This window comes from Pocillopora damicornis, chromosome 10 (genome assembly GCF_964200805.1).
Source record: "Pocillopora damicornis chromosome 10, jaPocDami1.2, whole genome shotgun sequence".
Lineage (NCBI taxonomy): Eukaryota > Metazoa > Cnidaria > Anthozoa > Scleractinia > Pocilloporidae > Pocillopora > Pocillopora damicornis.
Window position 1 is genome coordinate 2,459,670 of NC_142679.1, and position 12,558 is coordinate 2,472,227.

At 38.9% G+C, this 12,558-nt stretch overlaps 1 long non-coding RNA gene and 1 pseudogene across 1 annotated transcript; both read right to left on the reverse strand.

Annotated features, from left to right (window-relative positions):
* Positions 1–1,743: 1,743 nt before the first annotated feature.
* Positions 1,744–3,052, reverse strand: LOC149038442 (uncharacterized). Its single transcript, XR_016180630.1, has 2 exons — positions 2,798–3,052; positions 1,744–2,109 (listed from the first exon to the last, which is right to left on the reverse strand). It is a non-coding gene; the product is annotated as an uncharacterized LOC149038442 (long non-coding RNA).
* Positions 3,053–9,221: 6,169 nt separating this feature from the next.
* LOC149038443 (uncharacterized) lies at positions 9,222–11,008 on the reverse strand (annotated as a pseudogene).
* Between the last annotated feature and the right edge of the window lie 1,550 nt (positions 11,009–12,558).

Sequence of the window (12,558 nt, forward strand, 5' to 3'; positions counted from 1 at the left end):
GTGTAAATCGCTCGCTTCCCGTTCGTGATTTACACACTTCTCTCTGTTCTCCTAACATCCCGCGTGGCTTAAGACGCTGGTAACAGAGAGAACGTACAGTCTCAGTATTGCTTAACCCTCGACTCCCTAACATCAGTATGAATATTCTCCATACTACTCCCTTGAAATTTCCTAAGGTTCTGACAAGGAGAATTTGTTGAACAATCAAGAGCTTCTTTAGTTGGTGATCATTTCCTTTATTCTCATGACTTTAATGTTTGATTCAGTGGTGATGTTGTAAGGAGAAGTTAGATGTTAGTCACTCTTAGGGGTTAAAGGGTTAAATGGACAGCGGCAAAAATCATCCATCTATTGACTGACTAACGAGGATCTCAATGTACGAGATCCAGATTTAAAACTCACTGCCTTGAATGCAACTCTTTCAGTTCACTACTTAAGCATCTACCTATCTGTTTCCTATCTTTGCAATTTCTATCTTTGTGTTTCTGGTCGAATACTGATGGTGTTTAGTTATGAGATCGCAACTTTTGTTGCTTATAGTTATCATAGAATTTTCTGGTGCCTTGCGTCTATTTTGCAAAACATAATAGTGGTATAACCATTGAAAATTTCTTACACTACAGTTTCACCATTAAGGAGTCGAATATCCTCAGTTAGTCTCGCGTGCGACACTTTTTATACTGCGTGGGTAGCCTGATAAATGATGGTTTCCTATCTTTGCTGAAATCGAAAATTCTTCATACCTGCTGTCATGCATCTTTCAAAATAGCTCAGCCGTGAAGGAAACGCACGTACTCACAAGCAACAGAATGTCATTAAAGACGACCTTCGCTGTTTTATCCAAAGGAACCTACTAACGATCCAGCTCACCATCGACTTCTCTGCAGCTCCGTGTGGGAGCATTCGATTGTTAAATTCGACGGTAAAGAGTTCGATTTTTCGTGGAGGTGAGACACGGAGTCTCTCTTTGTATCTCGCTCGTGACAAAACGAGTATTTACTTTATTTCACTTCAAAACAGTTTAAGTAAGTGAAGTGAGTGCGCCACCTAATAATGTTAAAAATCTGTTACTACACTTCAGGATACTCCGAGCTTCCGGGCAACCATGCTTTAATTCTCTGTTCTTTACAAAAACCCGCTCACCAGCATTAAGGAAAAAAACGAGCAGAGCGTTAGTACGGGCATTCCAGTTTAAGCGACGAACAATTTCGTAAAAAGCTTTTTTTTCCGCCGGTAATATCGAAAAGCTCCTTATCGAGTGTGAGCAAGCAAGTTACTACTAAAAAAATTCATCTCCTGAAGGACATTTTCATTACTCCTCTCAGCAATTCCATTGCTGTCATTAACACGTGGATGGCACGTATACGAGGTTAATTTCACACCAAGTCGCGGTTTTACTTTAGTTCAAATTTCCTCTTTTGATTCTATGTCGCAGGCGACTTCACAAGTGAGACATGACGTCATTTACGGATAGGGGAATCCCCGAGAGTTTCCACAAAATAATTTGCATAAGGAAATGTCGATTTGGAAGTCACGCAATCGTTCGTTTACCGTTCGTTCTCAATCGTATAAGGGAACAGAACAAGTCATTTTCAAGCGACGCATCTTTCGACATCCTTACCAAAATCTTCAAAGTAGAACTTGTGATAAATAACCCACTGAAAATAACGACCGCTCCTTTTCATTCCTCAAAATTGCCAAGGATCAGTCTTTCAGCTACAGGTATAGTTGCTCAGACTAAAATTAATACAGGACATACAAGTTTGTTTATTAATTTAAAGCGACACGCACCGTAACTTTAAGTTCACAATTCATTTAAACGAAGGAAGTTAATTGCAAATCAAACAAAAAAAATTACAATGAGATACAAGAAAAACTGCTAATAAAACTAACAATTCACAATCATTTACTCGCGACTGATACTTCATGTTCTATGTAAGTTAAACGTTACAGATTATGATATATACGATTCATTCAAGCGAACACAAGAAATCAATCGTAACCTGTTACATACGAGTTAAAACACACAAAAACAGTTTATGGCTTTATTCCGGTACGTTAAAACAGCCTGTAAAATTCCAGAATATTTTATCACAGCGTTTCCGGTTTCTGCCGAATAAAACAAAAAATATGAAATTATCATTTCTATTCTTAATTCATTATTCATTACACTGCCGAAAATCCTGAAGTTGAGCTTTTGCAAGCAAAAGCTCAGATAGAAATTACGTCATTACTTTGGCGAGCTTAATTTACATTTAAGGTTATTTGTGCTTTCTAAATTACTACTGAATTTGCACGGATGTGACGTCATGTGTTCAGAAACACTAGTTATCTAAGTGCTAGTGAACCGAAAACTTATACATCTCAGAAGTGATTAAAATGTAACTACTCGTTGTAATATTCATACATCATCCAGCAAACAGGTAATGAGAATACTTAAACTTATCAGATAGAGTTTGTTATCTTGATCTAACACCAGACTCATAATTAATTTACGAGTAGGTTGCTTTGCTCGACGGTGGGCCTCGCAGCTTCCAGCATCACGGGTATCGCAGGATTACGTAAATCAGTCTGGTGCATAATGAAAAATTATAAAACACACCTAAAGAAGTCCTAAAAATTGTATTTTTCGCTGAGAGAAGCGTATCTAAATAAAACTAAGAAACACTGACGTGCAACATCACAAACTAGCTAAAACTAAAACAAAAAATTCTTACGGTTCCAAAAGCGTGCGATGGTGGCGTATATCAAAGGATAATGGAAGCATTTCATCCAAAACAAAAATTTGAAAACCGACCTTAATAATGCATCTCCTCGTGTTCTTCAGCCCTCTTGTCGAGCCTTTCATCATTTCCTTCAGGCAGCTTATCTGCTGGGTTGTCACGATCATACTGCTCGTCTCACAATTCTCTGATCTCTTCTCGCGCTCCTTTCGGTCCCGATCCTTTCTTTTCCAAAAGCCATGCGGTGATAATGCCGCTCAAGGTGCCGCATACTACACTCCAAAAAACTTTGTTGGAGGGCATTTCATCAAGTTCGTCGGAAACCAAATCTATGTACCACGTCTCGCCAAAATCAACTCACACAGCGCGCGCCCTGATTAAGGATGCAAGTTTGATGACGTCACACGTTTTCTTTTTCAAGCCCTTTATTGGTGGAAATGCCGTCTATAAATAAGCCTCCTATCGAGGATGAGTTCCTGTCTTTAGCCATAGGGGCAAGCGCTTAAATAACTTTACACAATTGATGAAAATCGACGATCCGGAAATCAACCGATCAATCGAACAATCTTTGGAAATCGATGATCTGAACATCAATCAATTAATCGATACTATCGAAAAGCTTCTTACTGAATAACTTACAGGGAGAAAAAAAACCTCTTGATAAACAACAAAGGTTAATGAAGGATTCGACTGCAGAAAGCGATAAAGCTCGAACAGAAATTGATGATTAATAAGATTTAGTTCTGCTCTAGATGATAATACCCTTTTTCTGCTTTTGTCATGAAAATAGTGGCAAAAGTTAAGCCTCGGCCGTTGTAGTGTTCTTCTTCTGATAAATATCTCACTGAAAACAACGACCGCTACTTTTCATTCCTCAAATGATTGCTGCGGAACGGTCTTTAGGCCACGAGTAGAGTTGCTTAGACTAATACGATTAATACAAGTCAAACAAGTCCGTTTATTATGGAGAGTGACACAAACTGTGATGACTTTTAGTTCACAATTCGTTTCAACGAAAGGTAGTCAATTGTAAATCAAACAAAAAAATTACAATGACATTCAGGCAAGTATTACACTCACTGCTGCTGAATGCCCAAAGTTGTGCCTACTTAGCGAAATGTAAAGACGAAAATGGCGTCATTGCGGTTATTCGAGATTCTAAATTTCTTCTTGGCTGTTAACCTTTAAACTTTATGAAACGATTAAAATGTTACTTCTCCCTTTAATATTTACACATTATCCAGCAGATAGGTGATGGGAATACTTAAACTCGTCAGTTAGAAGTTGTAACCTTGATCTAACACCAAATTCTCGAAACTAATTTACAAGGAAATGAGTAGCAGCTTGCTGTTCTCGGACCGGTAAGCAAAAAGTATATGGGAAGAAAAATTATTCTTTTCTCAGCGAGGTCCTGAACCACATCGCCATCTGTTGTACCAAGAGGGGATTCCTCTGTTGGATGTCGTTAGAATAATTGTCTCTTGTTTTTAAATGTCACGCTATTCTTGGCTGTGTTTTCAGTTTCCTTTGCAACTGTCTGAATGTCTTCTCGGCAAACGTGCCTCTCGCGCACAGACCAATAAGCGAGCGCTAATTGCAGACTGCAATTAGCAATGCAGACTGCACTGAGACCACCGCAAACATAATCTCACATGTACAGATCTTCAACGAAAATAAACAATAAAAGAACAAGCACGGGAATCCAAACGACCGGAAATGGTCTGACCCTTTGGCCACTGTAACTTCTTGTATATTTTTCCGATTTAATTAAATGCCGTCAACAACGAAAAAATACGCGTGGTCAGGTGTAAGGCCAGACATAATATACAAATTTAATTGAGCCTAGAGCAGAAACAAAACACTACAAAGTTGTTCAAACTAAAAGAAAATTCCTGACAGGCCATGCAGCGCGAAATGTTCACGTTTCCATCTATAGATTTGACATTTGAAATAAAATAATACAATAAAAGCCCACCTTATTAGAGCCTTTCTTCATGTTCTTGAGCTCTCTTCACAGGCCTATCATCATTTTCTTCAGGCAGCTTAGCCGCGGGATTATTACGATCGTCCCGTTCGTCTTTCACTTCTTTCATCTCCTTATGTCCTCCTTTTAGTTGAGATCCTTCACTCTCCAAAAATTTGAGGACAAGCCATGCCACGCTCCGCTTATGGCACCGCATACTAAACTAATAAGAAGCTTTTTGGGCGGCATTTTATCAAGTTCGTCGGATACCAATGCAAGTCGATTTAAACTCAAGACTTTCACTACAATTCATCCAGTACCGGACTGAAAAGAACCTGTGTTGCTGTAGTAAAGTCAATAAGACCTACAGCCAATAAAAACCGTCGATTTGTTGTAATGACGTCAGTAAGGAAACGGAAGTCAGTGCTCTTTGCGAAACCACATTCCATTGTTGAATGTACTTGTTTTGATATTTTAGAGACAAAGGAAGACAAAGGAAATTAATAAAGGAATAAAGTAATAAATCAACCAAGAAATTATTAGAGAAGAACGCGCACAACTTGGAGCACACCAGTTCCAAGTTGCGCGCACAACTTGGAGCACTCCAGTTGCAAGTTGTGCGCTCACTTGGAACACTCCAGTTCCAAGTTGTGCGCATAACTTGGAACAAGAGTGTCCCAAGTTGCTCTAAATTGGTCACGGTAAAGAGTTTCTAAAGCTAACTCGTCCTATATTCTTAATGTATTACCAATATTGAAGCTATTGCATTTTCGGCGGTAAATTGATAATGTTTGAACTACGCTGCAATTTTAGAACATACAGGTCTTAACTCCGATATTGATTTGATCCTTATTCTATGAGTTATTTTGTTGTTGTCTTTATCCTTTTCCTTTTAGAATAATAGTCTCTCTCCCTATGTGATCGGTTACGACTGTCCGTCAATATGCGTCGTTAATATGCTCTTCCAAAGTAGCGCTTAGTTTTGCTCTCGGTGATAATACCTTTTTTCTATTTTTGACATGGAGATATTGGCGAAAGCCTCAGCCGTTGTATCTCGCTTCATTCCTCAAAATAAGTGCGGTTCGGTCTTTTGACCACGAGTAGAGTTGCTTAGACCAAGATTGATACAAGTCGAACAAGTCTGTTTATTATAGTGACACAAACTGTAGCTTTTAGTTCACAATTCGTCTAAACAAAAGGAAGTCAATCGTAAATCAAACAATAAAAAATTACAACGCGGAAATTCTGGCAAGTATTACACTCACTGCTGCAAAATGTGTAAAATTGTGCTTACTTAGCGAAATGTCACGGTGAAGACGAAAATGGCGTCATTACGGTTATTCGAGACTCTAAATTTCTTCTTGGCTGTCAACCTTTAAACTCTCTGAAGTGATTAAAATGTTACTTTTAGGAAACCACATCACCATCTGTTGTATCAAGAGGGGATTCTCTCGTTGCATGTCATTAGAATAATTGTCTCTTGTTTTAAATGTCACGCTATTCTTTGGCTTCGTCTTGAGTTTCCTTTGCAACTATGTGAATGTCTTTTATAAGCCCGCTTTAGATGTTCTATTTTGGTAAAGTGACCGAGATCGTCAGGATCAGAATTATATTTGAAGAATTCATTAAAAAATCATAGGAGTCCGTCACCATTTTCCTTTCCCTAAAACGTTAATTTATTTCGCCCGGTCAAGGAAAATGTACCGAGCTTGAGGAATATCATTCACTTTGCCTGATCAAGCAAACCAAATCAAACACGAACAATTAACGAGGCAAACAACTGAGGGGCAGAGCTTCCAGCCGCCATGAAAGTCGCACCAGCAACATCAGAGCCCATGTGAAGCTTGTTCGTGATCTGTTCTAAGCAAGTGCTCCAAAAATAAAAATGCCCGATAGAAAATTAATTACAACACCTCCTTGCTTCTGTCGCTGATACTGGGTCATATAATCGTTTGGAAAGTCGTCTATGGAGGGTTTGACGCAATTTTGTGATGACGCCGAGGTTGTTTCCAATTGCACTCTTCGAGTTGTTTTGGTTGCATCAAATTCGACCGAGCGGAACCACGGGGATTTGAATTGATTTCTTCTGTTGTAAACGATGTTATTGACTTATAAAGTAGACTTGGGTACATGAAGCAAGGGAGAAGAACTAGAATTGCAAATCGATTTAAGACTTTATTTCCTCGCTTCATTTTGGACGCGTAAATCGAGTACAGAGCGAACTGAAAATCTTACAAGTTTACTGATGTTAGTGCCCAGTAACGTTCAACCAGTAAGAGATGTAAAATTTAACCGGGTTGGAGTGCGAATTGTCAGTCTCCAACCATACCATAATTTTTGTCACGCAGCTGTTATAGAGAAAGTTCGTTTTCGTTACTCACGTCACTTGCCGAATCTTTTAAGTAAAATAAAACTCTGTGGTTATCGCAAAGGATACAATGATTTAGTGTATCCTACAATAATTATACTCTATGAAACGAATGTTACACATTAATTAATTTCGCAAATTTCGCAAAAAAAAAAAAATTGCAAAAATAAGCTGACGTGAATGACAAGTGTCATATGAAAATATGATTACTCGAAATTCTTGGTTAGGCTGTGTTTCATGCATTCCACAAAAGTGTAAATTGAACAATTCTCATTATTTTTCTTATTCTAATGATTTTCTCAGTTTATTTTCTTTCGTTTTCTCGTGAACAGGAAAGTAATAAGTCATTTGCGGGTTTCCCTTGTGCAGTTCGGATTCCGTCCGTCCTTTATCCTTCTTTCCCTGCAAACCTTTCCTATTTGTCATTTGTCAACCACTCTCTAAATCAATTATAAGACCCCCCACCCCTCCCCCCAAAGGTTCATGGAATCAAGTAACAAGGGCAAAATAGATAAAACTGAAGTCATCAAGGAAAGCGAGACCTATTGTTAATGATATTATAATGTCAAAATATCTCCATTTCATTTTGTACTCTGTATTACATTGAGTACTTTATAATTATGTCATTACCTATACGGATTTTTCCAACATGCATGTCTTAATAAAAGCACTGTTATAACTAAACGCACAATCCTGTCAAGCGTAGAGTTCTATCTTAAACCTTAAAATTAGATCGTGACCTATGAGCAAGATTTATATTTTAAAGTTTATCCGATACAAGTCGATTCGATACATCGACAAAGCCGATTCGATACATGGGCTGCGTAGGTTACGTAACTGCTCTTACTGAAGTTATATCGAAACGACTGTAAACCTATAGAAGACTTGGTGCTTTCTATGCTTCATTCTTCAGTTCTAAGTAAACGGCATCTTACAAGGTTGATTCGAAGACTCTTTAAATCTTCCAAGCACAATAATTAACAGAAGTGTGCTAGTCCATAATGCTATGAGCACAGAAATTATAAGTGCCATTGAAGTATGTCTCCTCCATCTTCTTCGCCAAACAGCGATGACAGCCATGTTCTGATAGTGAGTCTCGATCGCGAGGGATACGCTGGTGAAAAACCAATCAATCACCAACTGAAGACAAGTTGTTAGAGCAAAAGGCTTCAGCACTTCTAATAGAGAGGTGTTTTGAAGGAAATTGAACTTATACAAATACAAACAGCCGTTGACGGAAACTATAGCAGTTGATTCAAACAGCATGCTCATAATAGTTATATCAGCCATTAGCCTCTCGCGACGAGGAGTGCGAAAACTTCCCCAAGGAGTTGTAAAAGCTCGCAATTTCTCTTCTCAGAATCAAGGCTGTAACTTTCAGTAATTTCTTAAGCCGCAAAATTTGAGGAATGAGACATTTCTCTACTTTTCCTTTTACTCTTTTGTTTTCATTTCACATGCAATGTTTGTCGTGTGATCAGCTATACAGGGTTGTTTGTATTGTTTGATATCAGCAAGACAATACCACAGGAGTATGGTTATGTATAATTTTAGGGAGTTTCAATTCGTTTAAAACCAAATGACAGAGGTTCTAAACACGAAACCTATTCTTTGGGGAGAAGGTAATTTCAAGAAGATTTGGCATAGGGAGAGTGCGGCATCCTTTTCAAAACCGCCTTACCTTCCCTCCATAGACGTGATCCTAAAATCCAGAGCGTAATCATGCCGGACACTCCACTCGACTTCTTGGTTCAGAACTCAGCTGTAACATCGACAGCAACGAATCTTAAGCCACAGGATAACAAGTATAATGGCTGCTTTTAATTAGTGAGATGCGAACGTGTACAAATTTCAGAAGCAATAATTTGACAGCGGGTTGCATAATCAGTCACAATTTCTGTTCCTAAATAATTTCTGCTCCTTTCTCTCCACACACCATTCAAGACACCGAGTTCAGGTGAAATTTTAGAACTAAACTGGTAAAATCGATACCCTGTTTGACAAAATAATTCTGTTAACAACCACACCTTAAAGAACTGTGCATGCCACCACTTAGCTAGAAGAACCTCAAATCTTGGAGTGACGTTATGTACAAAAATAATTTTAAACCGCTGCAGGGTGCCTTTTGGCTGATCAAAAGGCGTGCCAGTCATCATCACGGTTTCGCAGACCCAACTCAAGATTTTATTCGCCCGCTTTCGTTATATATTTTCACAAATGAAGCTTATTTCACTACCTGTCCTAGAAGTATGCAGTCGAGAATAGAAAACTGACGAAAAACAAAACAAAATGCATCTACAAAGTATCCTATTTTGAGGAAGCAAAGGTGGTAATCCAATACCAACTTAACTAAACGGCATTTTACAAGTCTTATTTGACGAATCTTCAGCAAAGCGCTGATGGACAATCACTAAAAGGTTTGTACTGGTCCAATTTGCTACAGATACTGATGTAATAATTGCCAGAACTATATGTCTTTTCCATCTTCTTCGCCATATGGCCATGATAGGCATATTCTGATAGCGTGTAGCGATCATAATCGATAGGGTGATAAAGAAACACTCGATCACCAGTGGAACAGAAGTGAAAATGGCAAAATACTTGAGTAAATTTACAAAGGTTTCGTTTTGTAAGTATATCATTTGATACAAGTATAAAACGCCGTTTACAGACACTATGGCTATTGATTCATACTGCTCATGATGGCGATATCAGCCATTAGTCTCTCACGGCGAGGAGTGCGAAAACTTCCCCAAGGAATTGATTCTCTTTTCAGAATCGCATGGCAGAGATGATCAATTGCAACCATGGTGCTTCGTTCTATGACCTCTGCAGCGCCGTGAATAATCCCAATAATAGCGATGGACTTTAAGCTATCTAGTTCCGCTTGTAAAATGCGGAACATAACCGCCGAAGCGCAATACAACGGCGCCAGTAAGACATACGAATATCCCGGATGGGTAATATTGCATAACCGCTGAACAAAAATTCGTGAGATGACTTTGAGAACGACTCCAATGAGAGGAGCAAATAGAGCAATTAGTAATTCCCTTCATTGTCTTGTTTATTGTAAGCTGGATAAATCAACGATGCCACTGGAATGGCTAGAAACAAACAAAAATAAGCAGGTACTATCAGTTGAAGGAACAAAATCTGCTGTCCTTTCTTCGTTGTAGGGCGGAAATGTTTAGTCAATAAATATGCCTGGACGCAATCGTTCGTGACGAACAAAATATTTATAGGAATCTTCTGCACTGAAGATAGATTGGAATGAGATATATTCAGGACTTGAAGACCCAAGCGATAAAGTGAATCCAAGCAGTACGTCACACAACAGACTAGAAATAGTTTTCTTTTCACCCCTTTCAACTGATACGGACGGAAAAGAAATAGCAAATACACCAAGAATCAAATGTAAAGGAAGGCACAGGCAATGATATCCGAGATCGATCTCATCCACTGTATTCCTATTGGAATAGACTCCTTTGGGTAGAATTGGCAGTAGTTTACAGTCTCGTAACATATGTACGATGTCAGTATGAACGCTGAACCTACAAAGGTAGACGTTAAAAATGAAATCAGAGAGCCAATGTACATTGATTGACAAACTGAGAGGAGAACGGATGGTCTGAGTCGCTTCCAAGCCATTGCTTCATCTCCCTCTATTTGACTGTCTGGTACTTCTGGGTGCTCTACGGAAGAGGCGTCGATAAGCCTCGCACGGACATCGCTGGAAGGTAGATAGTCCTGAGCCGTGGCTTTTCTGTAGCTGTACTGTTGATAAATGACCTCGTCGACAGGATGGTGAAACCACTCGCGTCCATTGTTCAGTAAAGGATCAAAAACCTGCGCAGTTATCTCAGGTTCCTCTGGGTTGTAATACTCTGTTACACCTCGTGTAAAACTGTACGCGATATGGCCAAAAGCCTCAGCTATGAGTGTAACGCTAGACATTTGAGATATGCTCAAAAAGGAGGTTTAAAATCCTTGTACTGCGATGGGTGACTGTTATATTGATATTAGTATAAATTTGGAAACTGAAATATTCTTCCAAGTTATCTATCAGTTCCAGTTTCGTTAATCATGCATAGCGCTGTTATTATAGTATTTATCATCGGGTTCGAGACGATCTGCTGTGGTATCAGGTTTGATACTGCTTTACGTCAGAAGGAAGTTACTGCGTATTAGGAGGATATTTATCCACAATTTTACGATACGTGAAGACCAGTTCAGAATAAAGATCTCAAACATGTATGTTGTGCTTGGATGTTTGAGGGTTTTTAGGTTCGAAACCTTGCAGGAGGGTCATATTTTTTCTTTGTTCCACGCTCTTAATAAATGAATAACAGTCATTTACATGTTTCCACATTATTCAAATCAAACACCGGATGCCTTTCAGCTGACTATAAGGGCGTGGTAGTCATTCTAAATCCTTTTGCATGTTCCCACATTATCGCCATGTTTAGTCAGGTCGTTTCGGTCTGTTGTATTTCAAGGTTAATTTCCCTTTATCCACTGATAGTTGATAATCAAATTAGTGTTTCACTTAACCATCAATGGAGCATAACAACTTGTTCTTCGTTATCATCTTGTTTAGTTTGACTCAGAACCTTGCTCTGACTCGAATGGATTCGAAACCGTAATATCCACAAAGAACGCAACAGGTTACGAAAGGAAAGGGACACCTAATTTAAGAGTAATGAAATTCCACCTTTCTGATTATTGTCTGTCGAACACTTTGAACAGCGCCATGAGTAGCAGGACACTGACTGAGGTCTTTGATCATAATATGTTCAGTTTTACGCGAGGCGCGACAGAGAATAACAACCCAGAATGAACTACATTTACGGCGTAGTCTTTTGGCTTCGATCCTCTACAAAGTACGGGTCGCGAATGGATCTAACAACCTTTTGATGAAAGTTATTTATCAAGAACGTAGCGTTACAAAAGTCAAAGCAGTGAGATAACCCAAAACGAACAGACGATAGCCCTAGACGAACAGTTATCCGAATTTGCTATGAAGACAACGGTACCATGAAACTTAGATTACGTCCGTTAGATATTATCGAGGACCATGGCCGGAAAAACTGTGCCTCCTCCACAAGGAAGACCATGAACCAGAAGATACAAACGAAGGAATTCACTGAGGAAAAAAAGGTAATGAAAAAAAACAACAAAAGGAAAAAAATGATAATTTCCGTCAATGTCGTATTTCAATGTATGTCATTTCATTTTATTTGGTTAACAATTATTATTCAACTAGACCCTGTGAGCAGGGTAACTGGGATACATGGATGGAACTGGATCCTTGAGATCAAGGGTAGTGATACTACGGGTGTTGGACTAGTATACTGAAATAGTGAGCTCAAGTCTGGCCAAGGGCATACACCTATTTCAAAAAAGGTTGTCACCAGGCGATAGGTGAGAAGTCATTCCAAGACGGAAGGGAATTATGGGTATACAACTCAGTAAATAGTTCTCGCTGAGTGTTGTACATTTGTTTT